General features: G+C 43.5%; 1 long non-coding RNA gene across 1 annotated transcript in view; it reads right to left on the minus strand.

Moving 5' to 3' along the window:
- The window catches only part of LOC128337602 (uncharacterized), a 108,706-nt gene that overhangs the window by 88,822 nt on the left and 234 nt on the right, over positions 1 to 19,650 (minus strand). The window contains exon 2 of the long non-coding RNA XR_008312333.1: positions 18,071 to 18,166. This is a non-coding gene — a long non-coding RNA (uncharacterized LOC128337602). The remainder of the gene's footprint in view (positions 1 to 18,070; positions 18,167 to 19,650) is intronic.

The raw sequence follows: 19,650 nt of genomic DNA on the forward strand, positions 1-19,650 counted from the left end.
CCTCCCTGAAATCCTGGAGAGCTGCTGCCAGTCAGTGTAGGCAGTACTAAGCTTGATGGACCAATGGGTCTGATTCAGTATAACATTTCCTTCCTATCCTTCATTACTGTCAAAGTTTTTCAATTTGCCACATGAGAGCTTAGCTAAAGGGAGAGAGAGAAAATAACAACATGATTCATAGTACCACCCGATAACTCTCAAAAAGGATACCCAGTGGATAGTTATATAAACCAGGTGATCTGGCAGGTCAAGTAATTTCACAAATGGTTGCAAATTTAAACATGATTCTTGAAATATGCATCCGCATAACCAAGCTGTTCACAGATGACAATTTTATAACCAAACCTTGAGCACTCTGTCCCTTACACTCTGAGCTGAACTTTCAGTATATAATTTTGCACAGTTTACATTACAATTCACACAAGGAAGGGTGGGAGGGGGATGGGTTTGGATTAAGATTCCACAGTTCTGTATAATGCAATCATGTGTGTGTAGTATGGTAAATTAAATTCATGATCCTATACATTTAATAACAGAAAATTCACATCTTAGTACAGTTGCATTTGTCATTTTGTGGAAAAACAAACTAGCATGTGGAATGTTTTATTAAGATGACTGGGCTGTTGAGAGAAATGATTAAGTCGCTATAAGAGCAAAGACAGACCACAAGACCTCATTCATTGTAACACTAATATTAATCACACACATAATATAGGTGTCTCACTATAAGCCACATTCCCTTAAAATATATATTACACATCCTGGGGGCAAACAATAGCACAACAGACGTGAAATAAATCCCTCAAAAGCCATGGTGGCCGGAAGAAAATCATTTATATTCTGACAGATTAATGTACTTCCTTCTTATGCATAATAGATGAAAATATTTACAACAATATCAGAAAGAACTATAGAAGATTAAACCTCACTAATCAACATGCTCCAGCCACGACTTAAGCTTCCCTCTGAATTTTATGGTAATGTCAAAATATCTTACCAAGAAACAAATATTCCTCTTTCATTTGAGTTATGGACACTCCTCACATGAGATTTGCTTTTAATTAATTTATGCTTGCTAAAAAATAACACCAGTGTCTTGACACAATGGTGAGGGGGAAAGCCTCGCCAAGCCATCCTAGATATATAAGTGACAGAAAAAGGAAGACTGTAACTATTGGAAAGTGTTAGGGAAAGTTACCACTCGCCAACGGCTGTCAAACTGAATTCAACAAACTATGATACTTTAAAATATACTAGCAGACACGGTGCATAGCATCTGCACTGCTAGTTTATCTCTGCCCAGCCAGGCTCCACCGCTTTCTCACCGCTGCTTCCCCCCTCCCTTCCACTCCAGTCCCCTATCTGTTCCGTTCTCCTTCCACAGTCCATTCCCCGCCACTTCCCCCCTCCCTTCTGCCCCAGTCCGTTCCCCGTCATTCTGGAGGTCCCCATCCTCCTCTCGCCACCAGTAATTTTCCCTCCCCGCCACCCAGCAGTTCTTTCTCTCCCCGATAGGCTCCCTCCCTCCCTGCCATTTTTGCCCGCCCACCTGCCTCTTCTGCCTGGGCCCGCTGCCACTGCTGGGCTCCCTCGTGAGACCACTGTCCACCGCCATTATTTCTCGCCACTGCTGCCTCCTCCTCCTCCCACCTCATCACCACCGCCATTTTACCCCCACCGCTGCCTCCCACCTCGTCCTTCCAGCTGGTGGGGCTTCACCCACCACCACTTCCTTCTTCTCCAGCCGCCCACCTGCCTCTCCTTGCCACTCCTGGCTGCCACCATTAGCATCCGGTGTTCCACGCATCCCCACGCATCTGGCTAGTCCAGCTAAGCATATTAATTGCTAACAGGTGTGTATCACCTGTTACTAACATTGAAGATTGCTAACAGGTGTGTATCAAATTGATAGTGTTAGTTATCACATTTGGAGACTGGAGTTCAAACTGGATGAGACGTTCAACACCTCATTGAGTTATCCTCTCCTTAAAATAGGAGCCACGGGGGTTACCCCCCCCTTTAAAATAGCAGCCACAGGATCAGGACCACACTCCACAGGTGGAACGGGACCCATGCCATTTTCCCATCAACAATTATCCCACCAAAATAGATATTTGGCATTGCAACAAAAGGTATCTTGGGGGCAAATATTCTCTTTGGGAGGGGATTTTCAGCAGGAAAATAGCTCAAGAGCAGAAGGTTAAGTCCCCTTTTCCACATCTTGGTCCCAATCTGGATTACCATCACATCCTGCAATTGTCATTTTAAAAAGGAAAAGCTTGGAAGAGGAAGAGGAGGAAGTGGCGGCAGGTGAAGCCCTGCCGGCCAGGAGAAGGAGGTGGGAGATGGCAGTGGTGGGGGGAAATGGTGGTGGCGAGGAGGTGGGAGGAGATGGTGGGGGAGGAGGAGGCGGCAGCGAGAAATAATGGCGGCAGTGGGCAGCGGGCGGCAGCCCTCCCAGGGAGCCCGGTGGCGGCAGCGGCGGCAGGCCCTGGCAGAGGAGGAGTGCAGGCAGGCGAAAATGAGAGAGATTATTATGGACTACTATGAAAACTCATTCCCTGCCCACGGAATTATAAAGGAGAGGCGCCGAGAACACGCCAGTCATAACATCTTCAGCTGATGTTATGCTGTGTTCAAAGACACAAGTTTTGGGCAGTATAGAAATGTAATAAATAAATAAATGTCTTGATGCCCTCCCGACACATTCCTTTTTTTGCAGGGGTGGGGGCGGGGGTCTTCATCTGAATGGTCACTCTGCACACGCACCAAATATTTGTTTAAACTAATATTTGAAGTGTACATAGAGCTTTCATTTGGATGAACATCCCCCACCCCCATGATAGAAGGATGCACTAGGATGGCATTGTGATGTCCACCAAAGATCGCAATAGGCACACTCTCGGTTACTGCCCTTTCAAATTGCATGGACAGGAAATGTATCATCTATAGCTGACGTGCCTATGTGTTTAACATTTCATCTAGTTTGCCAAAATCTGCAGTTCTTGAACCAGTCATTCTAGAGTGGTCCCTCCTGGGGTACTTCAAAATGGACATCAGTTGTGTTGTATTTGTGCACAGTGAATGAACTATGTACTATCCTCACAGTTGCAAGCTAGGCTCTGCCCTCCCTTTCATTGCTCAGATGAGAAGAAACTCTACTGCAGGCCTGTGTTATAAGCCCTTCCAGTGAGTTTATATGTGTGTGTGTGTGTGTGTGTGTGTGTGTGTGTGTGTATAGTATATTATTGTAAATAAGTCCATTAGCTTGGCTTCGAGAATCAAGGGTCAACAGACAACACATCAATGAGTCTGCAGTTAGAGAAGCACTGTCAATTAACCCTCAATTTGTATGGAAATGTGTATTTGAATGAAACAATTATTTTAAAGTCGATTCAATTTTGATTTTTAAAAAATAACTTTGTTTATTACAATTTAGTTGACAATGCATGAAGAGCTGGATACAATGTCAAATCATATTCTCACAGTTTTAATTTCAGAGTATGTTAGATTGAGAACTAATACTGATAATATGGCCAAAGTTTGTGCTTCATTCTATTAGAATGAAGGCAAACAAATCATTTATGCTTCCAACTCCAAGTTTCCTTAATAAGTGGTTGATTGTCACCATTTTACATGGTAACCCCAAAGCACTGCATCTCACTGCCTAATAGCTTCCTAATTTTCTAAACAGCTGAGACTGATAAGGCAACAGAAGAGACACTGAATACCAATGGTTGAGGAAGACTAACAATGAATCTGATTGGACACAGAAAGTCCACATATCATCGTAATCAAAGGGGTTTCCCTCCCCCACCACTATGGTGTCTGTGCAGTGCCTTTCAGTGAAGCTGCTATAGCTGGTAAATTACAGTAGGTTGTTAATCAGTCAAATCCACCCACAGACTGAAACACCTGTAGGCTGATGTGACATCCTTGCAGGGGCCTTTTAAACTAAAATATCTTACATCCATTTCTATTTTATTTATTTGTTTATTTTTCAAATTTGTAGACTGCCCCAAACTTCCATCTCTGGGTACAACAACATCAAATAGATTAAAAATGAAGGCATTAAAACAATTTAAAACGCACAGTACAGTTAAAAAGCTTGGGTGAAAAAATAAGTCTTTAGATACTTTTTTAAAGTTGTCAGAGATGGGGAGGCTCTTATTACAGCAGGGAGTGCATTCCAGAGTCTCAGGGCAGTAACAGAGAAGGCCCATCCCTGTGTAGCCAGCAGAGGAGCTGGTGGCAACTGCAGATGAACCTCTCCAGATTATCTCAATGGCCGATGCGGTTCATAGCGAAGAAAACGTTCTCTTAAATACCCAGGGCCTAAGCTGTTTAGGACTTTATAAGTTATAACCAGCACATTGTATTTTGGCCAGAAACTTATTGGCAGTCAGTGTGGCTCTTTTAGTTATAGGAGTAAAATGGTCTCTCCAAGATGACTTCGAGACCAACTTGGCTGCTGCATTCTATACCAACTGCAGTTTCTGGACTATGCACAAAGGCAGCTCCACATAGAGTGCAATGCAGTAGTTAAGTCTGGAGGTTACTAGCTTATGTACCACTATTCTGAGGTTATCTCAAGAAATGAATGCAGCTGGCATATCAGCTGAAGCTGGTAGAAAGCACCTCTGGCCAACACCTCAACCTGGGACGCCAGGGAGAGTTATGGATGCAGAAGCACCCCCAGACTGCATACGTGTTCCTAGTGTAAAATGCAGCAGCTCACCTCCTTGTAGAAGTGGGATGTCAAGTATGCACCAGCACTAAAAAGTCTGCATTGACTTCAAGTTAACGTCCACGCATGGACAATTTAAAGGGGCTGTTAGGGTTAGCCTGAAAAGCTCTGAACAGCCTATGACATGTACAGCTCACAGCAGGAATTCCTAATAATGGGTCCCAAGATATTGTTGGGACCCAAAGGCCAGTGTGATTGGAGATGATTGGAGTTGTAGTCCAACAACACCTTGGGACTCAAGATTAGGAAGCCCTGCCTTAGAGAACTCTTCTCCCAGGAAAGGGACAAAAGCTGTTTTCACCACATGAAGAGAAGCAGTGAGGGCCATGCTAAATGTTAATGACAATGATATAATTGGTTTTAAGGGACTGTTTTATTTGTGATTTGTATATTGCTTGGGGAGAGGGCTCCGTAAACCACCTTATTTTTCATTTCTAAAGGAAAGGCAGTTTTAAATTTTAGCTTAAGCAAATAAGGATGCCATGTATTTCACTGATGCTCCCTACAAAAGCTGGCAATATGATCAACAGCATCCATCTTTGCTGCTACAGTCGGGTTTGCAGAAGCATCAGATGCCTGTTTGTACAGCTCCCCTGAAAGAAAGCCAGCATCTCTCTGTTATTGGTGGCCGAGAACTTCCTTTGCAATTCCTCACCCCCATGTCATGAAGAGATGATGCAGTGCACTCAGGCTGACAGTTGGGAAAGACCAGCTCTATTTGCATCTCGTTTGTTCACAGCACTTGAAAAGAATTATGAGCAAATAGATAAAGAGGCCCTCCGTTTGGTTTGGAGAGGAGGCTGTTAGGAAATCTCACCAATGTTTATATAGATGACCTTTTACCTCAATAACAGACCATCGGATTGACATCTTTATTCAGCCCCAGAATATATATTTCTATAATGTCTACTGCATGCTTGAAATGCCGGCCTTTGCTTCTCTGTGAAATCAAAACTCAGCAAGGAATTCAACTACCAATGGAGAATCTGATGGGCAAATAAGACATGGAGAACTGGGTGAGACAAACATTCCAAAAACAGATTTTAATTCTACTCAGTGATTTCCTATCGGCCGGCAGTTCCGATGCACACAGAGAGTTCCTCTTTTCAGTGGCAAAGCAAAGTGCTTTCTTCTCCTTTCTTCTGCTTTCTCCACTAAAATGCATATGGATCTCATGTGCAAGAGTGCTATGTGACTATCACAGTACATTTGAGTCTCTGGATCACAGATGGTTCAAGAGATTTTGCTGCCTGTGGCAAAGAGCAAAAACACACTCCCCAATTAGGGTGGGTGCTCAGAATTCTCAGGCCATGCTGTTGAAGAAGCAGCAGCGGCATTACGGCACTCTCAGGGTATGCCACCATGTTAGGCAGTGGTGGAAGGGCCATTTCTAGCTCAAGTCAGTAGGAGCAAAGAAGAGGTGTACTCCAGCAGAGTGTACAGGGGAAAATACATGGAATAAGAGCAGCAGTGGACAGTGGGTCGCTCCTGTGGTGGCAGAGGCCTAGAACTTGTAATTTCCTCACCCCCTCCCCTCACCTGTGCCTGAGACAACTGTCTCAGTTGCCTCAGAGAAGAAGGAAGAAAGCTGGTCTAGAGGAAGAGAGCTGGTCTTGTGATAGCAAGCATGACTTGTCATCTTAGCTAAGCAGGGTCCACCCTGTTTCATATGAATGGGTGACTAGAAGTGTGAGCACTGTAAGATGCTCCTTAAGATTCCCTTTGGGGGATTCACTGTAAGATTCCCCTTAGCGGATGGAGCCACTCTGGGAAGAGCATCTAGGTTCCAAGTTCCCTCCCTGGCATCTCCAAGATAGAGCTGAGAGAGATGCCTGCCTGCAACCTTGGAGAAGCCACTGCCAGTCTGTGTAGACAATACTGAGCTAGATGGACCAATGGTCCGACTCAGTATATGGCAGCGTCTATGTTCCTATGTCTCACCCTGCCTCATGGAAGGGCAGCCCCAGCTCTGGATTAAAGCATGAACTTGTAATCTATGCAATCCTGATATAAGCAAGGAAACAAAGTATGAAGTCCATATTTAACACAGGTAAGAGAATCATGGCAGCAAATGTATATCACAGAACTAACACACTGGGGGTGCCTTCTCCAAGTCCCATTCATATAGCAGCCATGTCTCAAACATTGTGCACAAGAACATATGGAGCCCTATACGGAGGGAGACCACTGGTCCATTTAGCTCAGTATTGTCTGCACTGACTGGCAGTGGTTTTGCAGAATTTAAGACAGAGGTCTTCCCCAGTCATATCTGGAGATGCGGGGGATTGAACCTGGGACCTTGTGCATGCAAAGCAGGTACTCTACCACTGCACTGTAGTTCCTCCCTTAGCGGCAGCCCTTCCCCAATACAGAGCTATTTTACATACCAAAGGGAGATATGAATTAGAAGTTTAGTTGAAAGAAAAGGAGCTTCATGGCAAATTTAAATAACCCAACTGAAACTTTGCCCGTAGTTTGCAAGGTTAAACATTGTCATGAACATCTCATCAGAATGATTCTCTGGGCCTGTTGGAACATAGAGTGAAACCTCAGGTAGATGAACCTTTGGTTAATCTGAGAAACTGGGAATCATCCCACAGACAATTATTCAACCGCAGTTTCCCAACACCTAGCTTCTGGGCCTCTGCCTTTTCCTGCTTTGCTGAGCCTGCATTCCAGCAAGCTCTATACCATATGCATCACCAGACTGTGGGCAAGGTATCAGGACATCAGTAAAGCAGCAACCATTGGCAGTGATCTTCAAGACGGGGTGCCCAGTGCAGTCTTGCACAAGCACATTTATTGATACTGGGAGATGGCGAGGGGCAGTAGTTTTCTGTAATTCCAGAAAGGGATCATGATGACTACCTAGGAGGGAATATGTATAGTAAGGCAGGCAAAGAATCCCGGGGTTTGGTCCACTGTGACGAAGGATACTTTTGGACTTGCAGACCCAGGCCAAGCAGTCCAGCAAGCCCCACACTTTCTTGTCCCCATGCCTACTTGCCAGCCGGGGATGGCCCTCATGAGAGGACCAGTCCACCGGAGAAAAACAGAGGAATCATGTGCTTCAGCTCTCAGTTGGACTGCATTCTCATAAGGTAGGCCTTCCAACTATTGGGGGCCACGCTGATGTGGAGCTCCTGGTGTCTCTGGTTAATAATAGAACTTATACTCTGTACCTTCTTCTCTCCACTCAACCTTTCCAGACTTCCAAGGAGTCCAGTCCACTTCTGCTTAGAGAGGATTTGGGTGAGCAGAGTTAAGAAAGACCTGGTCATGACCTGGCCATGCAGATGACCATTGGACATGTGTGGTGGCCTCCAAAATGGCCACCACAACTGCATAGAGACCTATAACAGGCCCAAAATGGCCCATAACAGGCCAAATATGACTGGGGGAGGCCAGCAAGGGGAGGGGGGACATCAGGAGACCACCCTCGGCCATGACAGCACCCCCCAGAGCCCGGCAATGATGGTGAGTCTGCCATCCCCCCGCCGCAAAAAAAACAAACTGGCCCTGGGCCAGCGGGTTTGGCTTGAATGAGCCCTCGGCGAGCCCTTGAGCTGGGACAGTTCAAGTGTGAGCCGGCTCAAGCTGGAGCTGGCTTGCACATCCCTAGGCAGGGCAACAGGTCCTAGGGCTGGCCAGAGAGAAACATGGCTGGAATAGAGCTGACCAATTTCTGGGCTGCTCTGAGCTGCCCTCTCTATGGTTTTGGGAGGAGCCAGAGCACAAAAGCTAGGTTACAGCAGTGAGAGGATTTGGACAAAACAATGGCCCTTTGGAACCTGAGTTCAGTGGTGAAACTCACTACAAATTGAAGGTTCAAATTCAGGTTTGTAGGTGAAAATGAAGCTGCAGTTGGGTGATGAAACTGTGGCTTCATGCATTCGGATGATCACAAATTCAAACCTCTGCCATGTTTCAAGTTATGTCTGAAGCCAGCCTCTATAATTTCTACAACATTGGTACATATCACTGTGGTTCTACACTTTGCTTGCCAAGGAAAGAAGGAAGATAATGGGAATCTCTTGGAGGATAATCTCAAAGCATATGGTCAGTTATAATACTCCATTGTTTGATCAGCCATTTAATGGAATCCAAGGAGTTCAAGCAAAATCGCATGCTTAACCAGGATGACATACATCCAGCCTTCAATGGCTTGGCTGTACAGTTTGTTCAAATGTTAAGAAACAGATTATTGACTATGAAGTCAGAAAAGGGCACTTAGTGAAAGAAATTGGCTGAATTAATTTTGTATGGCGGGGGGATGGTTCGTGTGTCCAGAAGCTTTTTGTGTTGCAAAATGTGAGGCTTTTTGTGTTGCAATAGTACCTAGAAGTTCACTTGATCTTATGTTACATGGCCCAGTGGAGACAAAAGGACTCAGTTGCTAGTTCTGAGAACAAAAGGCAAATCACATAGTAACAGCAACTTCCCTCAATTGTCGTGTGTGTGTTTTACGAATGTAAACCTATTTGTTCTTTTTAATTTAATTATTGTACTGCACATATTATTATTATTATTATTATTATTATTATTATTATTATTAAGCAGCTACTTCAAAAAGAAACATCAACACTGCTAAGAAACTGTGTGCTGGAACAGGGCTGATCCTCAAGGCTTCAGTGAGAATCAGGCCTATTGGTTTTCCCAAAGCTTAAATTAGAAGGTTGCTACTGTCTTTCTAGAAATAAAATCTGGGCTTTGGTTCATGACAGTTCTATGCTGCAGAACTCAGCCTTTTGGTAAACTAATTTACTGTCTGTCATAATTTTAAGAACCCAGATTTATCTTCTTCCCGCAACCTTGCCAAAGAGGCATTTTGGAATTTCCCCCTTAATATTCAAAAGGATATTCTGAAAGTGTATACAGTTCTTTGAAGGCTGAATACTTCATAGAGCACTTAGAAAACTAAGCTGTTTAGGGGAAAGTAGCTGCAATGTCTTAGGGTTGTGGTTAATAACCCTGCACCTAAGCTAAGCGGGGAGCAGTGCAAGTGCTGATTTGCATATATCTATTTGTGTGTGTGTGTGAATATATATATATATGAGAAATTATCCATTGGAATGATAAAGCCGAGGTTTAAAACATCACAAAATGACTAGTTTGCAAAACCTGAGTTTTAATTCTTGATAACATAATAAACATACATGAAGGAATTTTCTCAATAGTACCTAGTACAAATACTGGGCATCTACTTTGGCTTCCAGCAAATTCTTGTGTACAGAAAACATACTCAGAGGCTTAGTACTTCCATATCTACTATAAGCACATAACCAGCAGCTACTTCATACAGAATTATTTCTCATCCCTCTTTCTTTAGCCACTTAATCTAGAGATAAAAATTCTGGGTCGGAGAGAACAATGCGTAATTCAAGTGAGAAAGCACTTCAATATACACATGGTGCCCTCCCCCTCCTGCCAGTTACCATCAATTCATGCCTCCTCCAAGCCCTATCATTCACAATTCTAAGGGGCCTCCAACCCTCAAGGTGGCTTTTCAGGAGGCCCAAGGGAGTGCAATGGAGAGGAGAGGATGGGGAAGCCCTGTTGCATGAGCAGAGTTCAAGGATCCCAGCCAAAGAAACTACAGTGGTGCCATTTAGGGGAGGCAGAAGGTGGGAGCTTTTTTACATATTTACATTAACATTTATAGACTGACTTTCCATTTATAGGGCATCTTTCCACGTGAAAAAAAAATGCTTGATTCACCACACACAAAAATAAAGCAACAATGCAATAAAAAGATTTGAACAATTAACAGCACCAATAAAATCTTAAGTAGTAGATTTTATTAGGCAGGAGCAGAAAAACAGGAGCAGAAACTGACAGTAAGCAATCCGTCTCATCTATCTATACCAAACATAATTTGGGTGCAGAGGTGACAACTGAGCTGGTAGAACTTCACTAGGTGCTGACAGATTGACAGAGATGCGGCCAGACAGCCTCCCAGGGAAGGGAATTCTACAGCCTGAGCAATACAGGCTGCTTGCACGTTCCTAACAATTGCAACTATGAAGGTGTGGGATAAAGTACAGAGCCTCCCTCAAAGACCTCAGTGGACAGGCAGGATCATGTGGCTCTTTAAATACCTTAGTCACAAACCATTTAGGTGCTGCCACCTCTCTCCTCATCACCATCTTTACACCATGTTTCAGACCAGAGAGTTATTATTCCTCGTGATCACCAATCCACCTGGCTAATTCAGTGCTTCCACATACCATATAACTATTGTTATCGACAATGAAATGGTTAACAAAACAATTACATACTAGATATGCATGCCAAAAGGCACAAATTCTGGGGAACAATATGAGCAACTGGAGATTACAACATGTCTTGTCCTTGAGGCTATTGTGAGGGATGCTGGGCCTTGAACCAATATTCTTTCCCAGCTGGTAAAGTGATAAAGCCCTTAATGGCTTAGGTCTAGAGTATTTAAGAAACTTCTTATTCATAAGTCTTTACTCCTTACAAAGATCAAGGTGAGAATGAGGCATGACAAAAGCAAAAAACAAGCCAGGTTACAGCAGAATATGTGAATACAGCTGGGCTGTAGCTATCATTGAGAGGATGGGTTCAAAGAACCCAAGCCACCCAGCTCCTGAGGGCCCCCCCAGCTCCACCCTTCCTTATTTTCTTCATTATGTCCCTCACTCCAAGGGGTCGCCAGCGAGAAGGGCAAACACAGACCCCCTGTCCCGTAGCTATGCCCCTGGAATATAGTGTACCGTGCAATGTGCTTCTTGGGGAAGTCAGTCTATCATTGTCACCAGCTCATCTGGCGGCAACCCAGGGTAGGGCCTAGCTGTTTTGTTTAATTTATTTTACAATGTTTGTATTGCTTTTAATTATCTTGTTGGTTTTAAATTTTGTGCCCTGTATTTTAGATTGTATAAATTCCCCATGGACACAGGTGTTAGGTGTTTATATCTATTCTCAGGTGTTTATATCTATTTATTTAGATATAAATGCTATAAACAATAAATTGGTAAGCTTGACATAGCCTTATCCAGTGACTCTGCCCACTTGCTCCAGAACTTCTAGGTTCCTCCACCCCACGAAGAAGCTAGTTGGGCTTTGCAGAATAATTTTCAGGGCAGTCTGGAGGCCTTCCCCAAGAAGCACATTGCCTGGCACACTGTATTCACATATTATGCTGTAACCTGGCTTGGTTGTTTTTTGTTTGTTTGTTTGCTTGCTTGCTTGCTTGCTTGCTTGCTTGCTTGCTTGCTTTTGTCATACCTCATTCTCACTTTGTCTTGCACCACACTTACCTTGTGGATAGATGGTCCTAATGGCAACAGGGCATACTTTGCAGTTTGTCCAAGACAATGATCCCATCTCCATCACTGCTGGACCTCTTCCACAGAAGCCATGAGTACTTGGACAAAATGCTGCAGAGAATTTTCTAGTACTACAACTACTGAGAAAATGCTGCCCTATGATCTTAGTCCAGCAATGAGAAATGCTTGGTACTGTATATGAAACATTCGTGAGAAAAGAAGCAGGTGGCCAAAGTGAGACAGACACTGCATAGTGCTTTAAGTCATATGACTTTTGCAAGACAATGAAACTTAACTGTAAAGACAGAACACATGAATTCTAACCATGTTCTGCCACCAATTCGTTGCGCTGATGAAGAGCCACATCACCATTTTGTATCAGTTTCCTCTTCTCTGTGACGGTGACAATAACTCTTACCTACATGGCAAGACTGTATGGAGTAATTAATGTCTTTACATCTGTCGTGCACTTTATTTGATCTAAGTGTGATTATTACTTTTACTTGGCCTGGTGTGCTCTATGCCATCATAAACTTTATGCTCCTTGAAATCACGTAGCCAGCAATATTCAGAAGTGTTAAATTAACACATGTTAGAGATTTACACATTTGCTCTGAGCAGATCAAACAAGGAGACTCAAAATACAATCCCAGAGTAGCAGTAACACATACCACTGGCTTTTCAATTAGGAAGGTTATGCTTTAGGATACAAAACTACACATTCTTTCCTTACATGTGTTCTTTGCACATCTTAAACAGAGCAACACATTATTAAGCTATTAATCACCTCTTTCAATTAATTGTTTCAAAATGACCCAGGCTTTCACAGTTGTGTTGCAAAATGGAAAAGCTCACTGATATTTGGCAAGGTAACATTACAGACAAGTAGTAATTTGAGACAGTTAGGCTATTAGCTGCTGTTTGGAATCTCAATTACTCTTAAGATGGATAATTACAAATAAAACAAACTTGTAATCTTACATTAATAAGCACATTTTTTCCTCTTTATGAAATTTGCAAGCAATTTTTCAGACACTGGGTTTAATTTCCACATGAAAAATTGACCTTAACAGTATGAAGTATGGCGACAAGGAAAAAAAGCTGTGTTTTCATCGAAGAGAATAAATGCATTTCCTGAACGCCGGCTGTTAAGGCTAATTGATTTATTGGCTCTCTATATAATGTACTATTGTCTTTAAACTCATGGGATAATGAAACTCTTCAGAAGAGAAGTAAATTCTGCCACAGTAGGAATGGTAGCCAAATGGTGCTTTAATATAAAAGGTTTTTGTTGCTCAGAGATCTGTTTCTAACACGGAAAGAAACTAACTGGATGCACACACGTCAGCTTACTGGACATATGATTTAATGTTCTTCAAAAGTTAATAGCATTAGAGGTAGAGAACTTTATTTTAATCAGATTCCTTTCATCATAGTAAAATATTTACCCAGGCAAATGTAAAATACTTCTCCAATAAAGAGAAATATGAACTTTCCAATTCTTTTAAAGTTTACAGGCTTAGTTTAAAATTCTGGAAAGTGCAAAGTTTAAGCAAGAACATTTCCTCCTTTGTGTTAGTAAAGAACAAATTTTTAATGCGTGAATTCAATTTATATCATCTTCAGCTCAGGTTTAGGTTATTATGTAAATTGATTGTGTGTATATAAGATGAAAGAAACTGCTTAGCTGGAGTCAGACTCACGTAATTATATTTATTTATTTAAAATAAAACCATAAGGGAGAGTAAACAAATAGAGGGGGGAAATCGGAACCCAGATATAGCAATAGCACTTAGCAATAGCACTTACATTTATATACCGCTTTATAGCCGGAGCTCTCTAAGCGGTTTACAATGATTTAGCATATTGCCCCCAACATTCTGGGTACTCAGATGTTCCTGGGCATACTATTCTATTTGACAAATCTGTGTTCTGTTCAAGGAAAAAGTGCTGTTTCTTCTTATCTTAAAATGCAACCCCCAAACTATGTACTCTCATGGTAATCAATGGAATGACTACAGAACATTGATTTTTTTTTTCTATTGCACTGAGGAACCACTATTCTAGATTTACTTAACATTGCTTGCATACTATTTGTGGAGTGGAGGGGACCTTTACAGCTAAGGGCACTTGAAATGGTTCCAAATTAAAATCCGAATGTCATGTTTATCCTTCATAGCTCCAACAACTCTTATATGCCTACATGTGCCCTGTGCAAGAGGCAAGGTGCTGGAAGTGGGTTGCCAATTCAGCATGGGATGGAAATAGCATTGCTATTGCCAGGAGGTCTGAGGAGCAGTCCTCGGAGTCAGAGGAGGGGGCAGGGCTACTTCCTCAGGCCATGCATGTGAAGGCATTATTGGCTCCTGGAGTTCCCTTCCCAAGATAATAACTTCTGAGGTTTCTGGGAGTGGTTGCTATTCTCATTCTATGTGTCTTTGGACTCCTCCTCTGATAGTAGGGGATGACACACAGCTGCATACTTCCAGGCCCACGTGAGTAATTCTGACCCATGACTGAGATATGGAGAAAATTAACTGTGAACTGGGCATCATTTGGATGCAACCACAGAATTTCCCACAGCCACAGCGGCTAGAAAACGTGCTGCCGCAATTGTGGAGATCGCTACTGGTTCCATCTATGTACAGCTTTGCTTCCCCACATGATGGTTGTGTGCACCACTATGGCACTTAGTGCTACTAGCATGTAGGTGAAATAGATCATGTAATTCAGCCCTATGTCACCAAAAAAATCAGGACCAATGCATACATTTAGTAGTATCCGTATAGTTTTCCCAGACTGTATAGCTTCAGTCTACAGGTGAGATCTGCATGTTTTTTTAAATTAAAAAATGCTCGCCAACAAATAAAACTCCCTGGATATGAAAAATAAATAGGATGTCAGGGAAATGAAATACTACTATCTATTTGCCTGACATGATACAATCCAGGAAAAACTTTGTCACTTGATCCTGCTGATCAGGTGCGGAGGGAGGCTGGTGGTGGCCCATGTTTGGCCGCTGCCATGGCCCCCTGGCCCCACCCCCTGCGTCTGACGCCATGTTCGGCTGCTAGCCATGCCCCCGCATCTGACGTCAGGTGCAGGGATGTGGTCTCCCTCCCAAACGGGGCCGCATAGCCCCGTTTGGAAGGGAGATTGGCCCGCCCTGCCCAATGCCACGTGCCATGTTTAAGACTGAAATCAGCCTGTGCTGCTGGAGTGACTCCCCCTGCTTTTAAAGACAGGGAGAGCCATTCCTGCCACACTGCCAACACAGTGGCCCCATTTGAGAGTGAAATAATGCCCCGCCACATCTAACATCATATGTGGAGGGGTGTCTGGGGCCACGAGGCACGGCCCCTGGGGGAGGCAGCCCAAGTGCTTTGAATCCGTTTGCCCAATGGTGGCTCTGCCCCTGCTGCTGATTGTGTGATCCAGGCTTCTGATGTTGACCCAGTACATAATTCACCAGGCTTGCATGCGCTCCTCTGTTCCACCAAGCAGACAATGTTACATCAGATACACACAGGCTGACCCAATTAACGCACACTATTCTTTTGCTTCAAAATAGGGTTGGAGATCATGCTATTCAGATAGCAATGTGATCAGGCAACCACATGAAAACTCTTGTCTGACCAGTGGACGTATGAACAAAATTACTCAAGAATGGGATAGGAGTTCATAGTCTCCATGATGGACTTGAAAGTGGATAAGAGTATTAATAAGGGGTGTGTACAAAACCAGCTGGTTTTGTGCACAATAATAATAAGTGGTGTGCACAAAACCCTAACCAGTTCGGTTCGAACAGGACCGGGCCAGTTCAGTTTTGCCCCCTATTGAACCCCGCCCCCACTGGGTCCAGTTCGGTTGGATTCATGAGTCAGTTTTTAAAATGGCCAAGAAAAGTCATGACCCGGCCACACGGGCCCATTGTGCATGCGTGGTGACCCCCAAAATAGCTGCTGCTCCTGTGGAAAGGCTCAGAAAGGGCTGAACAGCCAGACTGGGTGATTTTTGCCATGAGGAAGGCCAGGGCGGGAGGAAGAACCTTGATGGACACCCCCCCGAGGGGGTACTAAAAAAAATAAAAAATTGACTCAAGAACCCCCCAAACTGTCAAACCGAACTGGTTCAACATCAAACATGTTTGATGTCGAACCTATTAGCACATTCCTACTATCTATATATGTAATTCTCTTAGGAGTACCTGTCGCTAATCCCATGTGTGGCAGCTCTCACGAGAGAGCTGCCAGTTAGCAAAGGGGACCACAGGGGAGTGGAGAAGCTGTAGCCCAGGGAATGGCTGGCCGTAGGGGGGGGCAGGGAGAAGACAGGCAATTGTCTGGCAGACAAGCAGACAGGCAGACAGGCGAGTGGCCCCAGCAGGTGGGCAGCCGGAATGGCTGCAACCAGCAGGCAGGCCCAGCAGAGAGGCAGCTGCGAACAGCAGGCGGGCAGGCGGAGCAGCTGCGACCGGCAGGCGAGCCTGGCAGATGGGCAGCCAGAGATGAGCGGCTGCGACTGGCAGCCACGAACGGCAGGAAAGAAGAAGAAGGTGGCAGCTGCGGGTGGGGGAAGAAGACGGGTGGCAGGGAAGAATGAGGTGCAGGCAGGCAAAGTGGCGGGGTGGGGGGACTAGGGGTCCAGGGGTGCAGATGCTCTGTGCCAGATCAGCTAGTTCATTTATATTTGTACAATGTTACAATAATCATTGTGGAACTGGTGCAAAAAAGAAGAAGAAGAAGAAGAAGCCAAAAGCCCCTCATGTGCAAGATTCTGCCATATAAATGAATCAGATAATCCAGCATGTTGCTCACATGATAACATTGTCCACAGCCTTTTTAGCTCACATGTCAAATTATATGTTAGCAGCTTTGAACAATATAGTTTTTGATTGTGCGGAATTCTGTTTTAAGAGCACTGTACAACTTGGAAACAATGCTGCTAGCTGGCCAACAAAGAAGATCCATGGAAAGGTTGATATATCACGTCTGAAAACTCAGACATGCTTCCATCTAAGCATTATATGGGGCTGTAGCTCAGTGATCGATCGAGCCCTTTCTCACGATCGCATGAGAGGACTGGAGGGTGGGTGGCAGGGAAGGCAGCAGAAGCTGGCCTTCCCCACAGACTCGCCAGGTGGGTGTCTGGGCACACAGAGGTGCAGGGATCGGGATGTGTCATCCTGGAGCCCGGAAATCCCACAATCCCACAAGTGCACAGTACATTGTGGGGATCTCCCCCCTGCAACAGGCAGGGCCCTGTCAGTGTTGCAGCGCCGGCACTGACCCATGTTCAGGTAAATGGGGTTGAGGGAGTGCTCCCTCCCTTAACCTCATTTAAGAGGCTGGCCTCTTAGCTGGGTTTGCCCCCAAAGTGCCACAGGGAGCCAGTCAGCTCCCAGCAGCTCCCACGGGCAGCCAAGCCCGGGTTTAGCTGCCCTAGCCTGGTCTTGGCTGCTCATGAAAAGAGCCTCCGCATCTGCTTTTCATCCAGAAGGTCCCAGCTTCAATCCCTGGCATCTCTGAGTAGGGCTAGGAAAGTCTCCTGCCTGAAACCTTGGACAGCCACTGCCAGTCAGTGTAGACAGGACTGAGACAGATGGTTATTGAGCTAGAGGGACCAGCTTGGTATAAGGCAGCTTTGTATGTCTGAATGTTTTGTGTCTTTGTATTATAAATGCACAAACTGCTAATTTCCCCCCGCCCCTAGAATGTGAAGCACATATGGGAACATTCAAGCTTCTACATGGTCTAACAGTGCTTTTCAGTTTCTATTGAACCATGCTGATGTCATCATGCATAATAAACAGATGTGGAAGAATCAACCCAATCTTAGGCACAGCCATGGACAGCAGATACTCCACAGAGAAGACAAGACAAAACATTGGGGTGGGAATGCCGCCTGTGTCTTCACACAGCCAAGGCACTGCTGCTAAATCAGTCCCCATGCAGCTGGAGAAGAGGCTGAAAAATGTAGAGAAAGCCTGGCAGAGGTTAATATTTGCGCAAAGCTACATTTGCAGACTTACAGATTCATAAGACATCTGAGTGTATTGCAGTCACTGGAAAATCTCCTTCATCCAACTTCAGAGCCACCCCTGGTCAACACAAGACTTAGAGCAATACTAGAAAAAACAGATATGCTATCTGTATATGATGGTCATTCCATTTAATTTCAAAATACCAACATAGCATACACATATACTGACAGGTTCTTCTTTTTTTAGCCATTATTACTTTTAACTGTTAATTCCTTCAACCATTAACATTTAATCGAAATCAAACTTTTAAAACCCGACATTTATCACAGCCAGTACCTATAATCCTGTTTTCCAGAGAAGATGTTGCAAAATCATATTAAATCTTTCATCTCGCTCCGGGTCAGTTTTAAGGGGGTTTTGTTGTTGTTGTTGTTTTTTACTGACTCAAGTAGGTATTTCATACTTATTTAGGTTTTCCCAGATTTTAGTTACTTTCTCTAGGCTAGAATAAGCTATCAATTGTAGATGAACATTCTGAAGATATCCATATAACTTAATACTCATTTTTATGAGCACATCATAAGGACGACTGTCTTACTATTTTAATGCAAGTAATCACTTAAATTATTTAAAACAACCAAAGGAAGCTATTTTGTTTTATGGACTATCAACAGGCTTATGACCTTGAAAAGAGTTGAGCAGATTCACACCAGGTTTTCTTTCTTTCTTTCTTTCTTTCTTTCTTTCTTTCTTTGAAAAAGACATATCTATTATAATTATCAATTTTTGGTATGCTTATTAGGTATATAGGTGTGCTTTATATGTGTTTTATCCCACTAAAAGATAAAGTGTATTAGGAAATGTACATTACAGGAAATGTAGTTGAACTACAAGTAGAGTACACTTTTAAAACTTTGTATAAAGGAATGGTTTCACTTTAATGATAAATGAAGTTTCTGTGTGTACAAATGACAGAGAAAAAACAACATTAACCTGCATCTGGTTCTTCCTTAAAATATGAAACCAAAGGAAAGGTAGAGAGGAAAAGCAGCTAACCTCTAGTGACTAAAGGTGCACTTGATCTGTTATTTTGTATTCTACACTCTTCAAAAGAGCAATATAAACAGAATTATTTATGCCCAGCAAAATGTTGCTTAATTACTTATGCACCACTGTTTGCTTGTATTTTAAGCTCTTTCTACCACCCACAGGCAGACGTTAAACAGCTGCTAAAAGCTAGCTTTAGTCTTGCCTGTTTGAAATTAGCATACTTGAGCTTTGAAAAAACTTTGCTGCCAATTTACATATGCATAGAGACTGATATTTAGACTCGCCATATGATATGTCCCTCAAGAGCTTTTCTTATTGCTTCCATCCTCAGGTCTCAACCTAGAGACTGTAAATCTAGCAGGTGATTAATTCTATACCCTTGAGAAACTAGCAATTAGCACTTGCAACCAGTAAAAAATTGTCATTTCAAAACCTGTTTACTATGCCCATGTATCCTCTATGAACTCACAGTTAACTCTAAATAGATGTATATGGCAAGATATTTACAGTTATTTCTCTACCTTTATACAGAAAAACAGAATACTGCTCCAAACTAATCAAGCTGTTAAAATCGATGG

The sequence above is a fragment of the Hemicordylus capensis genome, chromosome 1 (genome assembly GCF_027244095.1).
Source record: "Hemicordylus capensis ecotype Gifberg chromosome 1, rHemCap1.1.pri, whole genome shotgun sequence".
Classification (NCBI taxonomy): domain Eukaryota; kingdom Metazoa; phylum Chordata; class Lepidosauria; order Squamata; family Cordylidae; genus Hemicordylus; species Hemicordylus capensis.